The sequence below is a fragment of the Canis lupus genome, chromosome X (genome assembly GCF_011100685.1).
Source record: "Canis lupus familiaris isolate Mischka breed German Shepherd chromosome X, alternate assembly UU_Cfam_GSD_1.0, whole genome shotgun sequence".
NCBI classification, from domain to species: domain Eukaryota; kingdom Metazoa; phylum Chordata; class Mammalia; order Carnivora; family Canidae; genus Canis; species Canis lupus.
This window is the reverse complement of record NC_049260.1, coordinates 105,681,171-105,699,388: the sequence shown is the minus strand read 5'-3', so window position 1 is coordinate 105,699,388 and position 18,218 is coordinate 105,681,171.

Here is an 18,218-nt window from a genome sequence, read left to right as displayed (position 1 = left end):
ATTAGGCTTGAGGACTCGTAACTATTCTTGCATGTAGGATATTTCTTGGGCTCCTTGTTCTGGTTTTGACACTTAGCAAACAATCCTTAGGACTTAACTCAGTTTCCATCATTTTTTGGGGGGGAGAGGGAATGCAGACAGTAGCCGACAGCTCACTTTTTCACGATAAAATGAGTGACTATGTGTGTAGGGGTTGAGAATATGCGCATTTGACTCAGACAGACTTTTATAAGAATCTTCACTTGACCGGCGTGGGCAAGTTAGAACTTTCTGAGTCTCTATTTATTTTAAAAATGAAGGTGGCAATAGTCCTTTCCTCGTAGTGTTGCTATGAGTATTAAATGAGATAACTCATGTCAAGCCCTTAGAACACTTCTTGGCATATAGTAAATACACAGTGAATGAAATTTAGCTTACACCCATACTGGTATATATCTTTCTGGTTTATCATGAATCGATCTCTTGGAGGTAGAACAAGCAGCACATAAGATCAAGTTTTGGGGGAAGCCTGGGTGGCTCAGTGGTTGAGCATTTGCCTTCAGCTCAGGGTGTGATCCTGGGGTCCTGGGGTTGAGTCCCACATAGGGCTTCCCATAGGGAGCCTGCATCTCCCTTTGCCTGTGTCTCTGCCTCTCTCTCAGTGTCTCTCATGAATAAATAAATAATCTTTAAAAAAGATTAAGTTTTGGAATTCACAAAATGTAGGAGACCCATGACCCGTGGCCACATCTTCATGATGCTACTGCAGCCCTTCCCTATCATATATCTATGCCAATCACTAGCATCAGCCAGTGACGAACAGTTATCTATCCTCTGGGCTTTCCCAGCTTTTGCTCCATGCTTCCGTAATGGTGCTTATCACTTTTTAACAGATCCGTTTCCTCTATCTGACAGTGAGTGATTTGAGGGCAGGGTTAGGCACAAGAGTAGGGGCTTAGAAATATTTGTTGAAAATTTTTAAAATAAAATTTCCTTTGCACACATCCTCCTAGGGCCTCAGCCTCTTCTGAAGACTAAGCTGGGCGCTTCATTCAGGATGTTAGGACCCCCGCTTCTTTCCTCTTATTCTGATCCCTATTCCCTCCATTCCCAGACACCTGCCTCCTCTGAACAAGTGTTGGAAAGCAAATATGGCAGAAATAAATACCCTCCAAGCAGTGCCTCCACTGCAGGGAGCCCATAAAAGGAGAAGGCCCCTCTAAACTGGAGATCTGTTTATTTTGCAATTAACAAAAGGTCAGGAGGCCTGGCATAGAATCCAAGTGTTACTCTGCTGTGTTAGCAAGAAATGTGGGGTTGGGAAGTTATTGCTGGGGATTTGGAATTTTTATTATGAATTCCAGGAAGCCAAAGTTTTCTGGGTAATATGTGAATTGCAGCAAAGTATTCTGCCATCCTTTGACCCAAAGTTAGCTCCTTTTTGGTGATACAACCAGGTCAGTAGGTCATGGGAGCTCTGCTGGGTTACCTTAAAATGACCCCTTTTGAGGATGTAACAGATTATTAATGAGGAGCCATATCAAGGAGCTATGGCTAGGGAGGAGCAGGCTTTCAACCTTTGATTTAGGAGCTGGGAATTTACAGTTCTCTTTCTTCTGCAGGGCCCTAAATTGGCTTGACATAACTCTAACAGGAACATTTGTCTAGTGGGTGCTCTCTTCACCACAGGGCATTATGGGATATCATCCATTCAAAAAGATTTATTGAGCACCTACTATGTGCCAAGTGCTAAGCTAGGGTGATAGAGACCCACAAAACAATAAGATGTTGCCCTCAAAGTACTTAAAGGCTAGTGAGGACACAGACGTGAAACCAGAAACCCGGGAAGTTGTCAGGGATGGCATGATGTGGAGCATCCTGGTCTCGTTCCACCATGGTCTCACAGAGTGAGACCCCAAGCAAAGAGTGGCCCATGTCGTAGCCAGGGAAAGAGTCAAGGACAGGAAGAACTTCATGGAAATGGTGACGGATTTCAATTGCATGAACAAAAAGAATCCTTTATTTTTATTTTATTTTATTTTTATTTTTATTTTTATGATAGTCACACAGAGAGAGAAAGAGAGGCAGAGACACAGACAGAGGGAGAAACAGGCTCCATGCACCGGGAGCCCGATGTGGGATTCGATCCCGGGTCTCCAGGATCGCGCCCTGGGCCAAAGGCAGGCGCTAAACCGCTGCGCCACCCAGGGATCCCCAAAAAGAATCCTTTAAATAAGAACAGTGCCTCCCTAAGATTCTGCTCTTTGGCCACAATATCATTGATCTTGCATTTACTTTAGCCCTCTTCTATTGGCTTGCATCTACTTGTACTTCGAAAATGGGTTTTGAAGTCTTAAGATCATGCATCTCAAAATCATTGACTTTGCCTTTGAAGGGAAAATGCTTGTGCTTTTCTATCCCTTGGTTAATGCATATATCTGGTTACTTAACAGTGGAACATTTCTGTCCTACATGTGTCATCTCAGACCGGAAGCTTCTTGGAAGGGGAATCCCTTTGTTATTATAAGTTGCCTGCCTCGTAAGTTTTTAAAGCCTGTTTCACGAGGTGCATGCTGGGAGGTGAGCTATGATAAAGTATCTGGGCTGCAAAGCCCAGTCCAGAATACCTTCCTCTCAGAACCAAACTTCTCTTCCCCACAGACCATCAGTCAGTCACATTTCTTATCTGATGCCAGCCAGGTGAGCTCAAATCACCACTGTCTCAATGCCCTTTCTACTGCCTAGAATCAGAACCAGGGCAGCATCTCCATTCCTTTTTTATTCCCTTGGCTCTCAAAATGCTTTCCCATCATCAAGTCACAGTTCCTATGATACAGGAAGCAAACACAACAATCAATCGACATATATATGGAAAACCAAAGACCCATTTGAAGCTCCTAAGCCGGATTCCACATCCTCCTGGAAACTTCAGTGACTGCATACAGCCTGAAACCTTCTACAGACTGTAGAGCTGAAGTCCTCTTTAGCTGACCAAAAAACCCTAAATATACATTGAAACATTGTTTTCCTGCATGTCCCTTATATATTAAACAGCTTATGGCTAACTTTTTTGACTCTGTGGTTTATAGCTTGTTGATCTTGGAAAACACTATTCAAAAATAGCACTTTTGAATTGGCCAGAGCATCTCCTATGATACTGCTAAGTTATGCCAGTGATGAACATTTGTGATTTTCATTTACAAATGAATGAAAGGTAATTTAATTTTGCATTAGCTTAATAATGACTTGCATGGAACCAAAAGAGAGTCATTCTACAAAAAACAAAGCTGTTTGGCACTAGTCTGGAAAGCCAGGGCCCATGCTTCTTGTAATGCAACTTGCTAATGGGAACCAAGGTAAACAACAAGTTGGGAGAAATTGTCACCTACCTATCCCAGTAGTGAGATATCAAACAATGTGCCTCAAATTAAGAGAAGGACAGGGGATGAAATCCTCCTTTTTCCTTTACCATTTGCAAATGACTTGAAAATCTGCCTCAGCAAAATCTCATCTATTTGGACTAATAGGGATGGAGGCAGGCAGACCAATCTGAATTAGTGACAGGTTGGAATTCTGGAATGTTTTAAAACATGCCCTTTTATTAGCTGAAGTCTATGTATACAATAACTCAAACTAACTGCTCACAGTGGTTCCCAAGACAGATCCTCAGAGACTTGCTTTCGTGAATAGATAAGACCCATTTGTTACTAGCAGTTTCCATTGACTCATAAACAATGTGCTGAAGCCCTTAAAAACAATTTGTTCCTTTAAGGAGATGAAAATGCATTTGTGATGTGGTTTAAAGCATCCTGCCCAGCAGATCCTTTCTTCATGGAAAGTGTAAAGAGATCCCTCTCTAGAATCTTCCCCACACAGTTGGTGGCACCTGAGTGATTCAGGTGTGGCTATCCTGGTGGGGGTAAAGGAGGTCCCCACAGCTACCTCTGTTGAGAGATACATAGAATATGGAGTTGGGAGAAATATCCCCATCCCCACCCCAGCCTCCACTGGAGTACTTCAGGCATCATGAAGATCACTACCTCTGGAGGCTGGTCAGTGTGAATGTTTGGAAATGGTTCTCCTTTGCTCTCAATTACTTGGGGGGGGGGGAAGACAGCCCCTGTAAACCCGTTTGCATGTGGACTTGCCACATCAATATCTTTTTTTTTTTAAAGATTTTATTTATTTATTCATGATAGTCACAGAGAGAGAGAGAGAGGCAGAGACACAGGCAGAGGGAGAAGCAGGCTCCATGCACCGGGAGCCCGATGTGGGATTCGATCCCGGGTCTCCAGGATCGCGCCCTGGGCCAAAGGCAGGCGCCAAACCGCTGCGCCACCCAGGGATCCCGCCACATCAATATCTTTTGTGTCGCCCCCAATGCCCCCATCTCCTGCACTTGGTTGTGAAGATGGAAGTTGACTTTGGTTGCCCACCCATCTCCTTTCCTCCCTCACTTCTTCCCCTCTCATCCTGGAGCCCTGTAAAACAAGGAGCAACCAAAGAAAAAAACAAAAAACAAAAAACAAAAAACAAGGAGCAACCTGTTAGCTCAAAACCGTTCTTGTTTCTTCCTGGATTATTTGCCTACTTACTATAAGGAATTGTGGAAAATCCTAATCCTTCAAGATTTGAAAGAAAGGACTATAATTTTGCAGTGTATGACAGGCAATGGCATTCATTGACATATTTTTGAGAAATGGATCAGGAGCAGCATCCAGGCAAATCACACGGTGTGGACAGCCTGCCCTCCTTCCATCCCCAAATGCACTCACCTTTGCTCTGTTAGGTAATGTAAATATTCAGCTGCCTCTCCATATCTGGGTTGAATGTTTGTGTTCCCTTGTCTGTGTGGCCTTGACACGCCTGGCCACATCATGAAGGGTCTGTATTACAATGTAAACTCCAGCAAAGGGTTCGTGTTTGTTAATCTTTGTACAATTCTCACAAAAGAGTGTTCAATAAGTGTTTAAAACAATTTTTTAATTACATACATCATCATTTTAAATACACATATCAGGAAATTTAGTGTTCATAACCATTTTGAAGTATGTAAGGTCTATAACATTAAGTATATTCACATTGTTGTGCAACATATCTCTAGAGCCTTTTCATCTTGCAAAACTGAAACTCTATACCCATTATATAGTAACTCTCCGTTCCTCCCTCCCCCCCAGCCCCCAGCAACTGATCATTCTACCTTCTGTCTCTACGAATTTCACCACTATAGATACCTCATTTAAGTGGAATCATACTGTATAGTCTTTTCGTGACTAGCTTATTCCATTTAGTATAATGTCTTCAAGCTTTATACATGTTGTGGCATAGGTCAGAATTTCTGTCCTTTTAAAGGCAGAATAATATTCCCTTTGTATGCATATCCCACACTTTGTTCATTCATCTGTTGATGGACACTAGAGTTGTTTTCAATGTTTGGCTGTTGCAAAAAATGCTGCTGTGGACATTGGCATACAAATACATGTTCAAGCTTTTGCTTTCAATTCTTTTGAGCATATACCTAGGAATGGAATTGCTGGATCAGATGGTAATTCCATTTCTAACTTTTTGAGGATAATTGGTGTTGTTTAATGAGACCAAGGAGGAGGAGAAACATAAACTAGATGCATTATTATATTAGAGGCTCTCTTTTCACCATATTGACTGGTTCCCGTGTGCTCGGGGCCATGTCTGACATAACTTGGAACTTTATGGTTTCTTCTTTCCTGTCACTGTAATGTAATCTCTATAAAAGTGGGGATTTTTATCTATTGTCTTCCTGACTGGTAGGTGCCCAGAACCTAGGATAGTGCCTGGCATTCATTCGTTCACCTGTTCAGCAAATATTATTATCTAATATGTGGCTCATACCAAATGCTCATGGATGTGGTCATAAGCCAGTGAAGAGAGCAATATTTCCTGAATGCTTGGCTACGGGGCAGAGTGGATGAAAGGAGGCAACAGGGTCTTTCTCAATCACTTTGTGCCCTATCAGCTAAACACTGGCAATCCCCTGCTTGCAAAGGGAGACAGGGGTGAATTTAGGACTTAGAGCAGCTCAGCTAGAAATGAAGATCATTAGAGACAGAAGCCTTTTCCAAGTGGTCCTGGACAGACAGACACCCATTCACAATACTGAAGCCAGATTGAATTTAGAGGATTGCAGATAATTTATTCTTTTTTTAAAGATTATTTATGAGAAAAAAAAGATTATTTATGAGAGAGAGAGAGAGAGATAGTGAGAGAGAGCACGGGTGGGAGGCAGGGATAGGGAGAGGGAGAAGCAGCCTCCCTGCTGAGCAGAGAGCCCAACTCGGGGCTGGATTCCAGGACCCTGGGATCATAACCTGGGCTGAAGTCAAACACTTAACTGGTTGAGCCACCCAGGCACCTCCAGATCAACTCTTATCTTAGCAGGACATAATCAACTCTTGGCTGAAAAGAATTTTGTTTTTTTTCACTTTTGCCTCAAATTTGAGTGAGGAGATGGGGAGTCACTGTTGCCCAAGTACCACCTTCGAATTAAGGGACTTAAGAAATCAACCTACATATTGCCTGGTTCTCAGTCAATCCTAGTTAGTTCAACCAGGTTGGCCCTTGAACAGCACCGATTTCAAAAGCATGAGTCTACTCATATATGGAGTTTTTCCCCAATAAATACAGCACAGTACTGTAAATGTATTCTCTCTTCCATACAATTTTTAAAAGTAATTTCAACATAATATTTTTTCCTAGTTTACTGTATTGTAAGAAAAGAGTATAGAATACATACAACATACAAAATATGTGTTAATTGACTATGTTACTGGTAAGACTTCTGGTCAATAGTAGTTAAGTTTTGGGGAAGTCAAAAGTTACATGTGGATTTTCTACTGCATGCAGGGTGGTCACCCCTCACCCCCTGTGTTGGTCAAGGGTCAACTGTATGTACAGAATAGTCTCAGGGCCCTCTGGGGTTCACAAGGTGGTGCATTCATTTAACAGGGCCTGTTAAGTTCCCCTCCTCCGAAGTAGCATGAGAGACACTGCTGGAAAAGTGGAGCCGGTAGGGAAATGTTTAGAGTTCCTCACACAGTGAAGCCCTCAACGGCATTTTGCAATTCCCTGCTGACTCCAAATAGGCCATGTTTCTTCTCTCTTCTGTGAGTGCCAGTGATTTTCCTGGTCTGTCTTCCTCCTTTTGAAACCACCACCACTTGGTCCATTTCTGAGGGTCCTTTTTGCCTCCGTCTGGCCTTTGGGGGTAAGACTAAGCTCTCCAGCTCTCCTCTTCTTGCTGTCTTCCCAGATGGCATTGAGACCACCAGGTACTAATAAAGTCACAGATATGGAGATATGGATATGGAACAGTGATAAAAACTCAAGACATTTCACAAAATTCTCATAATCATTGTCCCTGCTTCTTACCTTGAAGATACCCAAAAGCTTCAGTGGTCTCCAGTTTTCTTTTATTTGTGAGGGTGGCGCTCCTTCTTGCTTACTGGATAAGGCTATGTTAATTAGCCCAGTATTCAAGGCCCTCTCAGAGCTGACTAAGGTCCACCATTCCATTATTATCTTCCATTTGTCTTCCAGTCTACACAAACTATCTGCAGCTCGGCAAATGGTCTAATTGTTTCCCACCCCTCAAACGGATGAAACTATTTTCATTCCTGTTTCCTGGTCTTTGTCCATATTAATTCCATCAGGCTCTCTGCTACCCTTTCTTCAGGGCTTGGAGTCTTACCTTTTGTGACTATCCTAGGCCCTTGAGGGAGAACTGAGCCCTCCCTGGAATTCCAGTAATCCTTCGAGTCTGTACCCCTTCTCTGGCTATAACACACGGGAGGACATGTGTGTGCATATGTGCCTGAACGTAAGCACTTTTTTCTATCTCTGGGGCTAACACAGTGCTGTGCCCCAAGTAGGCATCCTGTAAACTTTATTTGCAATGAGGATGCATGTTCTTGAAGCCTATTCTTTCTTTCCTTAGGTAGTGTTTACTAATGTGAATGAAGTGCTGCTGAGACTTGCTCACATTTTGAGAAAGGATGAGGATGGTGATGACTCAGTGGCAAGATCTTTTGGCAGAGAATTCATCTCGAAAATACTCGTACTATCCTAGCAACGTACATGCAACAAGGGGACACAGCCGAACCAGTCGTAAGATAAAGCAGGAGATATTTTAGCATTTTAGTAGGTGAGACTTTCCTTCCTTCCTTCTTTCCTTCCTTCCAACTTTGTCTTTCTTTCTTTCTTTTCTTCTTTCTTTCTTTCTTTCTTTCTTTCTTTCTTTCTTTCTTTCTTTCTTTCTTTCTTTTCTTTCTTTCTTTTTTTTCTTTCTATTACCAAGGTGATTAAACACTGCAATGAGCTCCAGAGGTACATTATTGAGAAAATTCGGAGGGATGGACAATTTATTCATTCATTCAAAGGAAAACTGGCAGGCAAAATAAAGGAAGGGGGGAAAAGTTTAAGTATGAGGGATTTGGCATTCATCCATGGAAAATAGAGGAAGGCGGATAAAATCTTTTTTAGTTTTTGGACTTTTTGGTCTCTCAACTATGTATGGCTTCCCCAGCAGGAGGAAGAGCCTTGTGGAGGGTGGGGCTCCTTCTTCACTGTGTCCTAGAGCCATCAAGCAGGCCAATAAAATTTTTAAAAAGGCTGCAGATGTTTTTGTCCTGAAGAAGGGGTTGGAATGGTTTCTGAGTAACTGTTGGTTAATGGCAATATGCTTGCAGTGGCAAAAAGATACGGCAGAGAGGCTGACAATTTGAGCTCTGATATGTACCCTACCCAAAGGAGTGTCAGGGTGAGGCATGCTGGAGGACATGCTCTTACAAAGAAGGGGGCACCAGGAACTGGACACACGTAGCCTCACACAAGGGGCTGGGTGGGAAGTCAAGGAATAAGAAGTAGTGTAAAGGGATCCCTGGGTGCCTCAGCGGTTTAGCGCCTGCCTTCGGCCCAGGGAGTGATCCTGGGGTCCTGAGATCGAGTCCCACGTCAGGCTCCCTGCATGGAGCCTGCTTCTCCCTCTGCCTATGTCTCTGCCTCTCTCTCTCTCTCTTATGAATAAATAAATAAAATCTTAAAAAAAAGTAGTGTAAAAAGTCACCGAAGGAAAAACAAGGGAACAAAATGAAAATGTTAGAGGGACACTCACTGCATAGGAAGCAAGCTTGGAAGTTTGTGATTAGAGTCATGGTGAAAAGCAGAGACAACGTGGCGTGTGTTGTTGAAAAAGCTGATGATCACATCCAATGTCTTCAGTCCCAGAAACATCTGATCTTGGACCGTTTGTTTATAAGATAATTTTAGGTGTCAAAAGAGTAGGGATTTGTATTTGTAATAAGTGCTTCTGTTGATACTTCCGATCAAGCACTGTTGTGTGATGTGGAAGGAGTACCGGCAAAGTGTGAAAACAGCAACAAATGATTTCACTTGGAAGACAAGTCATACAAAAGAAAGGAGAAAAGGGAATAAAAGACAGAAAATCTGGAACGCCTGGGTGGCTTAGTGGTTGAACATCTGCCTTTGGCTCAGGTTGTGATCCCAGGGTCCTGGGATCGAGTCCCACGTTGGGCTCCCTGTGGGGAGCCTGCTTCTCCCTCTGCCTGTGTCTCTGCCCCTCTCTGTGTGTCTCTCATGAATAAATAAATAAAATATATATTTTTTAAATATGGACGATTTGATTGGGAGAATAAACAATTTTTTTTGCCCTGCTTGCTCCCAAAATGATTCCAAGCAATAGCAAATTTGTACTATTAAAATAACAAAATGCTACTGTCAGCTTGGTATCATACATGTATTTTCTCATTTAATGCTGACAACGACCCCCATGATTTGAGAACAGCTATTGCTCCCTCCATTTTACAGATTGAGAAACTGAAACTCTGGGAAGTTAAGCTAGGAAAGGGCAGAGCTGGGATCCAAGCATACGGGCCTCTGCTCCTCTTAATTGTGTCACTAAACTACTTACAGACATCAAAACAAACTGGCCCCAAAGCCCAGAAACCACAACAAAAAAAATACAACCACGTAAAGACGTTGGGATGAAGAGAAGGTAAGAGAAGGAAAGCAGGGCAAAGCTGGGATTGGGCCCCGTTCATTGATAACAAATTTGGCTGTGTGAACTTTCTCAGGGCCAAAGGAAAAAAAATCCCCAGAAACCCCTGTCTTGATTCGGAGCCTCCATAAGATAAAGGCAGACCTGCTTTTTTTTTTTTTTTTTTTTTAGTAGAGACCTAACAGTTTCTGGTATGATTTCCTGAGAGAAATGTCTCATGTGGATCCTCCAAAAGAGGAGAAATGCTTCTATTGAAAGGATTTTTTCCCCCAAGGGAAAAGGACATTTTGCTGTTTATTCATTTTTTTAAAACTTAGGAAAGCAAATATTGAGGCAAGGAAATCATTTAAATATGGATTATAATATTCTTCCCTTGTAAATATGTTCTACAGTTCACATTTTTTGGTAACAAAAGATCTACATGTGGAGTTTTTGTCCTTGGAGATCTTAAAGAAAGGATGGCTATTCCTGTGGCTTGGATGCCTGAAGGCAAGCACTGGCTTAATGGGGCCCCTTCCAACTCCGGAGGGGGGTGGTGGGGCTGGGTTTCTATCCTTCTGTAGCTGTGCAAACACTTCTACCTGGGGCTGCTTAGTCAGTCTTAAACTTAAAGACTCAGCCACAGAGATGGCCATGAATGCGTCCATTGTGAGGATCCTTTCTGATAAAATAAATGTTTAAACACATATGCGAGTGCGCGCTCACGCGCGCACACACACACACACTCATGCGCGCGTGAGCACACACACACACACACACACTAAAACAAAACCTCTATGACATTCAGGATTAAGACACACCCAAGTAAGACATTTGCAGTAACAAAAGTTTCACTTAGTAAATGCTTGTCACTGGGGATGGAGAGTCAGCACTTAGCACTACTCATTTAACTCTGAGCGTTTGCTGAAGTCCTTTGTGTCTTAGATGTCAAAGAAATCTTTTCTAAGGGAGCCATCAGCACCACCTCAGGGGTGATGTTTTAAGCCTAATGTGAAAAAGAGAGCTTCTCTAAAACTTCTTATATGATTAACACGGTTCAATGCCCTTTATGACAAAGCATGGGGAGTGCAAATAAAATTCTCTTCAGGAGGAGACTCCCCCCCTTTCTTTGCTTAAATCATTTCTTAGCAACGTGACACAGGAAAAGATCTTTCACATTTTAGGGGTGGTGGGGGGAGAGAAAAGCTCAGAAGGATAGAGCTGTGCCGTTTCCATGGACCCAACTCACACTGAAGTGGGTCAAAAGGCTCAGAGGAGGCTTCCTTGGGGTTTATGCTGTGAACCAGGCGAAAGGCAAGAGAGGATGGAGTTAAGGTCTTAGTGTGCATTAGGGAATGTCATGTGGTGAGGGCTGACACAAGCCCATTGGCCTCTGCAAGTCTATGAGAACCTGCAGCCTTCTGGCTGGCGTGGCACGTCCAGGAAGAAGGGCACACGGGAGGTTTCTGCAAAAAAGGAATGAGGTGCTTGCCCCACAGAGAGGAGTATGGCTACACCACTGTCGAGTGACAGTCTTCATCCTTGCAACAGAAGGTGTCACCCTCTGGAGTGCTTGATGGACTGCTACTCTAACAGGTTTTCCCTTTATAAACAGAGGCCAGCCGCTTTGGCCTTATCTACTTGATTCTAAAATAGCTTGTCAATTTAATAGCGTTCAGGTTGTTTATGCACACATAAGGCCCTTTGGAAAAAAAAAAAAAAAACCTTTTCATGTCGCCAAACAGGCATTTTGAAATCAACTAATTGGATGGTTGTCTGAATTCAACTCGTTGTTTTAAAAATAACCAGTTGTTCCACTGAATTACATTTTTTTACCCCCAAGCCAATTGGTGTGTGTAGACAGAGTTTGAGTCAATCCAGATGGCTGGCTGCATTTTTGACTTGAACTGACTGGATGTTTTGTGGTCAGATATATACAGCTCTTGATAGCCACTGGGGAAATGGAGTGGAAGGGAAAGAAGGTGTAGGAAAGTTAGGAGAAATTATATCAACAAAAGTTTCCATCTTGAGGGCCGTGGATTCAGACATTTTCTGCAATCAATCCTCCACACGCATGCATGCACATGCACGCGCGCGCGCACACACGCACACACACATAGTTAAGAAAACAGAAATAAAGTAATAACATCCCTCCCAGCTGGCTCTGCTCACGGCTGTGGGTCTTTCTTTCTTTCTCTCCATGAATTTCTTCACTGCTTGGGTGGCCCGTGGAGGGATTCTGGCAAGTCAGCCTCATAGGTTTAGCCCCCTCTTAGGCTAACTTTTCCTTCCTGTGGGGAGCTGTCCTTTGAGGGACTCCGTGCTCCTCTCCGTCTGCCAAGGCAAGGTAGGGGAAAGAGGGTTAGACCCGTACCCCCTGATTCCCAGCATGAGGCCTGACTCTGACCCGTGGAACCATTTTTCCTCAGGGAAGCTTCGGATTTCCTGTAATGAACGTAAGTAGCTCTCCCTCCCAGGGCATCACCACCACGTTTGGAGAAATTCTGAGTTTTGTATCACCGATAGACTCCATAGTTAGCTGTCCAATTCCACTGGCCTGAAAAAGTGGCATTCAGATGCTTTCAAAGGCTACTTCAGTTCGGACTTCTTTGGATTTCTTCCTTTACCTTCCTGATAACAAGGATGAAAGTAGAGCAGAACCAGACTTTCCCTGAACCACTTGAGGTTTTTCACGTACGAGTTGGAAAAGGTTCTCCCAACATTTAAAATCCAACTGCAAAATAAAATAAAATAAAATAAAATAAAATAAAATAAAATAAAATAAAATAAAATAAAATAAAATAAAATTTAAAAATCCAACTGCAGGGTGATTTCCAAAACGTCTTCCACATTTCCCGCACCCCCATCCCAATATTCAGACTGAATTTTATGACACAAATGCACTTTTCCATGGCCAACGTTGTACCTTTCCTATCTTGTACAAAGGTCATTGTTTGCAGTAAAGCAAACAGCACAAGAAATGTTCTGAAACCTGGCCCAGTCTATAGGGTCCTCGTCTTTTCTCTCTCATCTAGGAAATTCTAAATTGGCATTGTTTTTCATAACATGCCATTTTTCATGCCTGGCTTTTGAAGGTGAGTATTGATTCCCCCGAGCCTTTCAAAGACATCTGGATAACATTCAAAAGTTTTTGCCTATGACATTTTGGTTTTAAACCACTGCCACATGGCTTGTTGGGAGTTTTTATTTTATTTTATTTTATTTTATTTTTTTAAGAAATGGAAGGATATGATTTGGGTGATGGTCCTGGCTCCGTGGCTGATATGCTGTGTGATCTTGGGATCATCACGTTATGTTTTCGGATCTTGGAGGTTTTCTCATTAATGTTATGAGAGTGATAAGACTTGTGTGTCTGGTCTGTCTCATGCAGCTATTGGGAAGAACAATCTGGATAAGGTATGGGGAAGCCCTCTGTGAGAAGTATGAATTCATAAACAAATGTAAGAGATTTGGAAAAAAGACATGTTAACTGGGATGATCAAGGCAGTCCTGGAAGCCAGGCCCTTTTTCCTCATATCCAGAGGTGTGTTGTCCGTCCCCCAGATTGCCCTAACATGGTACTACCACTTTAATCCCGGTTTCTTAGATGTTAGCACCTCAAAAGACCAAATTCTAAGAAAGAAAAAACGGCATGAATGGATATATTGCCTGAGTTTGAAGAATCTGTAACGAGATTAGTGAGTTCTGTTAATATCGGTGATGCTGCAATGTGTGAAAGGTACATCACTAATAGTGCAAGTCCTGTTTGCAGCAAAACTAAAGTGAGATAGATCTTCTCCCTGGATTTCAGAATCATGGCTGCTTCAGGTGTAAACACAACTGCTCACGGAAAGATCCTCGGTTGATCTGCTCATCTCAGAGTCAAGAACTACACCATTTCCATGAGTAGAGACAAAGGGATGATAGGCAAATCCATCCTTCATTCTTTGATTTTTCTCTTTAATTGTCTCAGGGTTTCCCATCCTTGAGTGTTGTAGGGGCATCTGATAAAGCCCAGATGGTTTAGAAGCACAAAGAATCCTGCTTTATATTATCATCTTGTCTGGCTGCCGGCGTGTGATTAAATGACCTTTTTGCCATAGGAGCAGTTGCACTGAGGAAGACAAACTTTCCCTTCCACATGTGGGATAAATGTTTTCCCTCCACGTATAGACTATCAGCCGGGAGCCTGGCATTGTTTCCAGTTGTCAAGAAATCATTGGCCTTTTTCCTCTGAAGAAGAGTCAATTCGTTGCCTAGTATCGAGCAGAAAAAAAAAAAGAAAAGTAAATACAGCGTGATATTTCTGTACAGCAGTAAATGAGAAATGGTATATGTGAATATGACTGTGAAGTTTAAAACTGGGGTAGATCTGGCTGCAAGCTCAAGTTTGAGAGCTTTTTTTCAGAAGTGAATTTGAGCTCCTGTAGTTACATCCAGGAAATACGAGCCATTACGAAGGCTGGGAATTGAGGGTAAGGCCAAAAAAAGGGTCTGGAAATGTAATTGTAATTGGGGAGGCCAAACGACAGAGGTTAAGCCCTGGGAAATGGAAAGGCAAATCGATGTCTGAGAATTCCTGGGCCTGTGGCAGGTCTCTTGCTGGAGCCTGGCCATCACTGAGCACCGTTCAGCTCTCCTACCCTCCACATGGATCTGTTTTAAGGGAGGCTGCAGGAGGGTTGAGCTGGAGCCAACACTGTGTAGTTAAAGGAGACCCTCTGAGAGCATATGACCCCCTCAAACTTTCGAATCCTGTAAAATCTTGATAATCTGGCATGCCCCGAAGCTGGCACTGTGGCAAACCTGGCAGTGAACTCGCAGCTAAAAATGCAAGATCTCAGTTAGGCCTGATCATCTGGTGAGTAAAAACAAACCTGGATAAGGACCACAAGGGTAAGAATTTTGCCCTAATTGCTGTACCAACAGTGCTTAGAACATAGTGACTGTTCAATAACTGTTGGTCATAAAAAAGAAGTCAAGCTTTCTTTTTTTTAAAGATTTTATTTATTTATTCATGAGAGACACAGAGAGAGAGAGGCAGAGACGCAGGCAGAGGGAGAAGCAGGCTCCATGCAGGGAGCCTGATGTGGGACTTGATCCTGGGTCTCCAGGGTCATGCCCTGGGCCGAAGACGGCGCTAAACCACTGAGCCACCTGGGCTGCCCCCAAGATCACAATCTGAACACCCAACCAACTGAGCCACCCAGGCGCCCCTTTAATCCTTATTTTGTAAGTGAAGGCTCAGCCAGGTAGGGCAACTGGCCTAAGGTCACCCAGCTAGTAAGTAACAGAGCTGGAATTTGGACTCAGGACTATTGGCCTCCAGAACCCACATTCATTCCACCACACTGCAGGGACTCTTGTGATCCTCCCGTTGCAACATCAGTTAAAGCAAGTAAACTAAAGAGTAGGTTGAAACTGACCGGAAGGTTGAAGTTACTAGTTACTAGTATTAACACCAAATGAACAGTCCAGGAATGGCCTTACATTCCAGAATTACAATTTGTACAAAGCAGACTAATGCAGGAAGGCGTGGCTCTACACATTCTATAGAATACATTAAAGAGGAAGAAACAAATCTTTACAGGAGATTTTTGTTGTCATTGTTTTTAAGAAAGCAAGTTTTATGATGTGTCATAGGTCCAGTACCAATTCAGCCCCAATATATCACCATTTTGGTATATTCACAATATAATACAAAAGTTAAATACGAGAAAACAGAGCAGTAAGAATGGATTAGATTTCATATACTTTGTTTTTAATAAAGCAGGGAAATATACAATACAGTTCAGAAATATTTCCATAGAGGGATCCCTGGGTGGCGCAGCGGTTTGGCGCCTGCCTTTGGCCCAGGGCGCGATCCTGGAGACCTGGGATCGAATCCCACATCGGGCTCCCGGTGCTTGGAGCCTGCTTCTCCCTCTGCCTGTGTCTCTGCCTCTCTCTTTCTCTCCGTGTGACTATCATGAATAAATAAATTAAAAAAAAAAAAGAAATATTTCCATAGAAAGGATTGACACAGGTTTTTTGAAAGGGAAAAACTAATAAACCCTCTTAAAAGTTTACCACCATCATTTCCAGATAATATAGTAACCTGTTAGACACCCATGCAGCAAGACTTGGTCTCTTACCTTTAGTACTTTACAAACCTAAAGGGTCAACCTCAAAGCCTCAATTATTTAAAAAAATATTTTATTTATTTATTCATGAGGGACATAGAGAGAGAGGCAGAGACACAGGCAGAGGGAGAAGCAGGCTCCATGCAGGGAGCCCGACATGGGATTCAATCCCTGGTCTCCAGGATCCCACCCTGGGCTGAAGGCGGCGCTAAACCGCTGAGCCACCAGGACTGCCCCAAAGCCTCAATTATTTAAAAATTTTAGTGACTTAATTCTAAAAGTCTCTGACTGAGATTTCTGGAGATAAAGAAAATATGACAGAAATATGTCTGTGTATATCTCCACTCTTGCAATATTGCTTACAACAAGCATTCCTGGGCTGCTCGTTAGGAGAAAAATTAGATTCTAAATGTTGTACACAGTACTTTGATTAAGAAGAGCAACAATGAATCAACAAATATTTCTTAAGAGTCTGCCGTAGAGCCATCGCCGAGGGGTATGATATGAAGGCTGCGTTCAGCCTTCGATTCGACACATATGTTTTGGGTGCCTGCTATGCTCTAGGTACTGTTCTAGAAGAGGGGTATAGAAATATAAGATTCCTTCCTTCAGGGAGTTCACAGTCACAGAGACACAGACTATCAAAGCTAGAAGGAATCTTAGAGAGTATATAGACCATCTTTCTCAGTTGAAAGTTAAGGGGGCTGTGGATTCAGAGAGAGATGTTAAGCTACTGATCCAGGGTTACAATGCTCAGAGTGGGAGAACAAGAATTAGAAACCAGCTCTTTTGACTGCTAGTCCTATGTTCCTTCAATTATTCCAGTCTATTTGGGAAGACAGGATACTCCTCCATGAAACAATTTCAGAACAATAGCAGACAAAAAGTTGCTAACAAACCATATGGTATTAACCATAAGTTTAACAGGAGTTAGAGGAGGACTGGAGACATCCAACAGAGCTTAAATCTTCTGAGTAATGACATGCAATTTATTTATGGCAGGGGAGACTTGCTATGCTTCTGACATGTTGTAAGGATGAATGAGATGAAGGCATTCCAAGGAAGCAGTACTTCCCTCTGGATCTTATCATCTTGCTCTAAGGAGATATGTTTTGGTACACAGGCTAGCATCTCCTTCATTTACTATAGAAAACAAGATATAAAACCTGGGGGGTGGTGATAATTGGTAAAATAAAATACGAAAGCTATGGAGTTCAACTTCTGTTTTACAATTTACACCAGGATCTACTGAGATGCAAAATCTCATGAAAGCCATATTTACTCTCTTCTGAGTGTTGCTGAATAAAAGTGAGCCAAAGAAGAATGTTCCTATGGGGAAATTTTTGTAGGAGAAATCTTTTAGTTAGAAATTTATCTTCAGATGGGCTATGTATTATCAGAAAGTTTTTACGTATTGTGATTTTATTTTTTTTTAATATTTTATTTATTTATTCATGAGAGACACACACAGAGAGATAGAGGGAGAGGCAGAGACACAGGCAGAGGGAGAAGTAGGCTCCATGCAGGGAGCCCGACGTGGGACTCGATCCGGGGTCTCCAGGACCAGGCCCCGGACTAAAGGCCGCACCAAACTGCTGAGCCCAGGGCTGCCCCGTATTGTGATTTTAATAAGAACTCTCTATAAGTAAGGAAGGTGGGAATTTATTTTTGTAAGGAAACACATCATGGTTTTGTTTTTTTTTTTTTTGAAAATGTTTACTAAGTGACTACCATGACACTGTTCACATATTAGGGCAAGGCTTCTCAGGCTGTAGTAAAGGAATCATTTATTTTACATTATTATTTTTATTTTCTATCTGACGCATAAAACACTTTGGGAAAACACAAGAAAAATGGATGACTAAGAAAAACTAAAAATAAAACCAAAATACAAGACCATTTTTAAACAATTATGAGATTCAGCAGTGAGGCCAATTCATCATGTGCTTAGATGGGGTCACAGTATCAAAACGCCATAACATTTTCTAAATGCTTACTCTCCTTTTTTAAAAAAATATTTTATTTATTTATGAGAGAGAGAAAGAGAGAGAGAGAGAGAGAGAGAGAGAGAGAGAGAAAGTAGGCTCCAT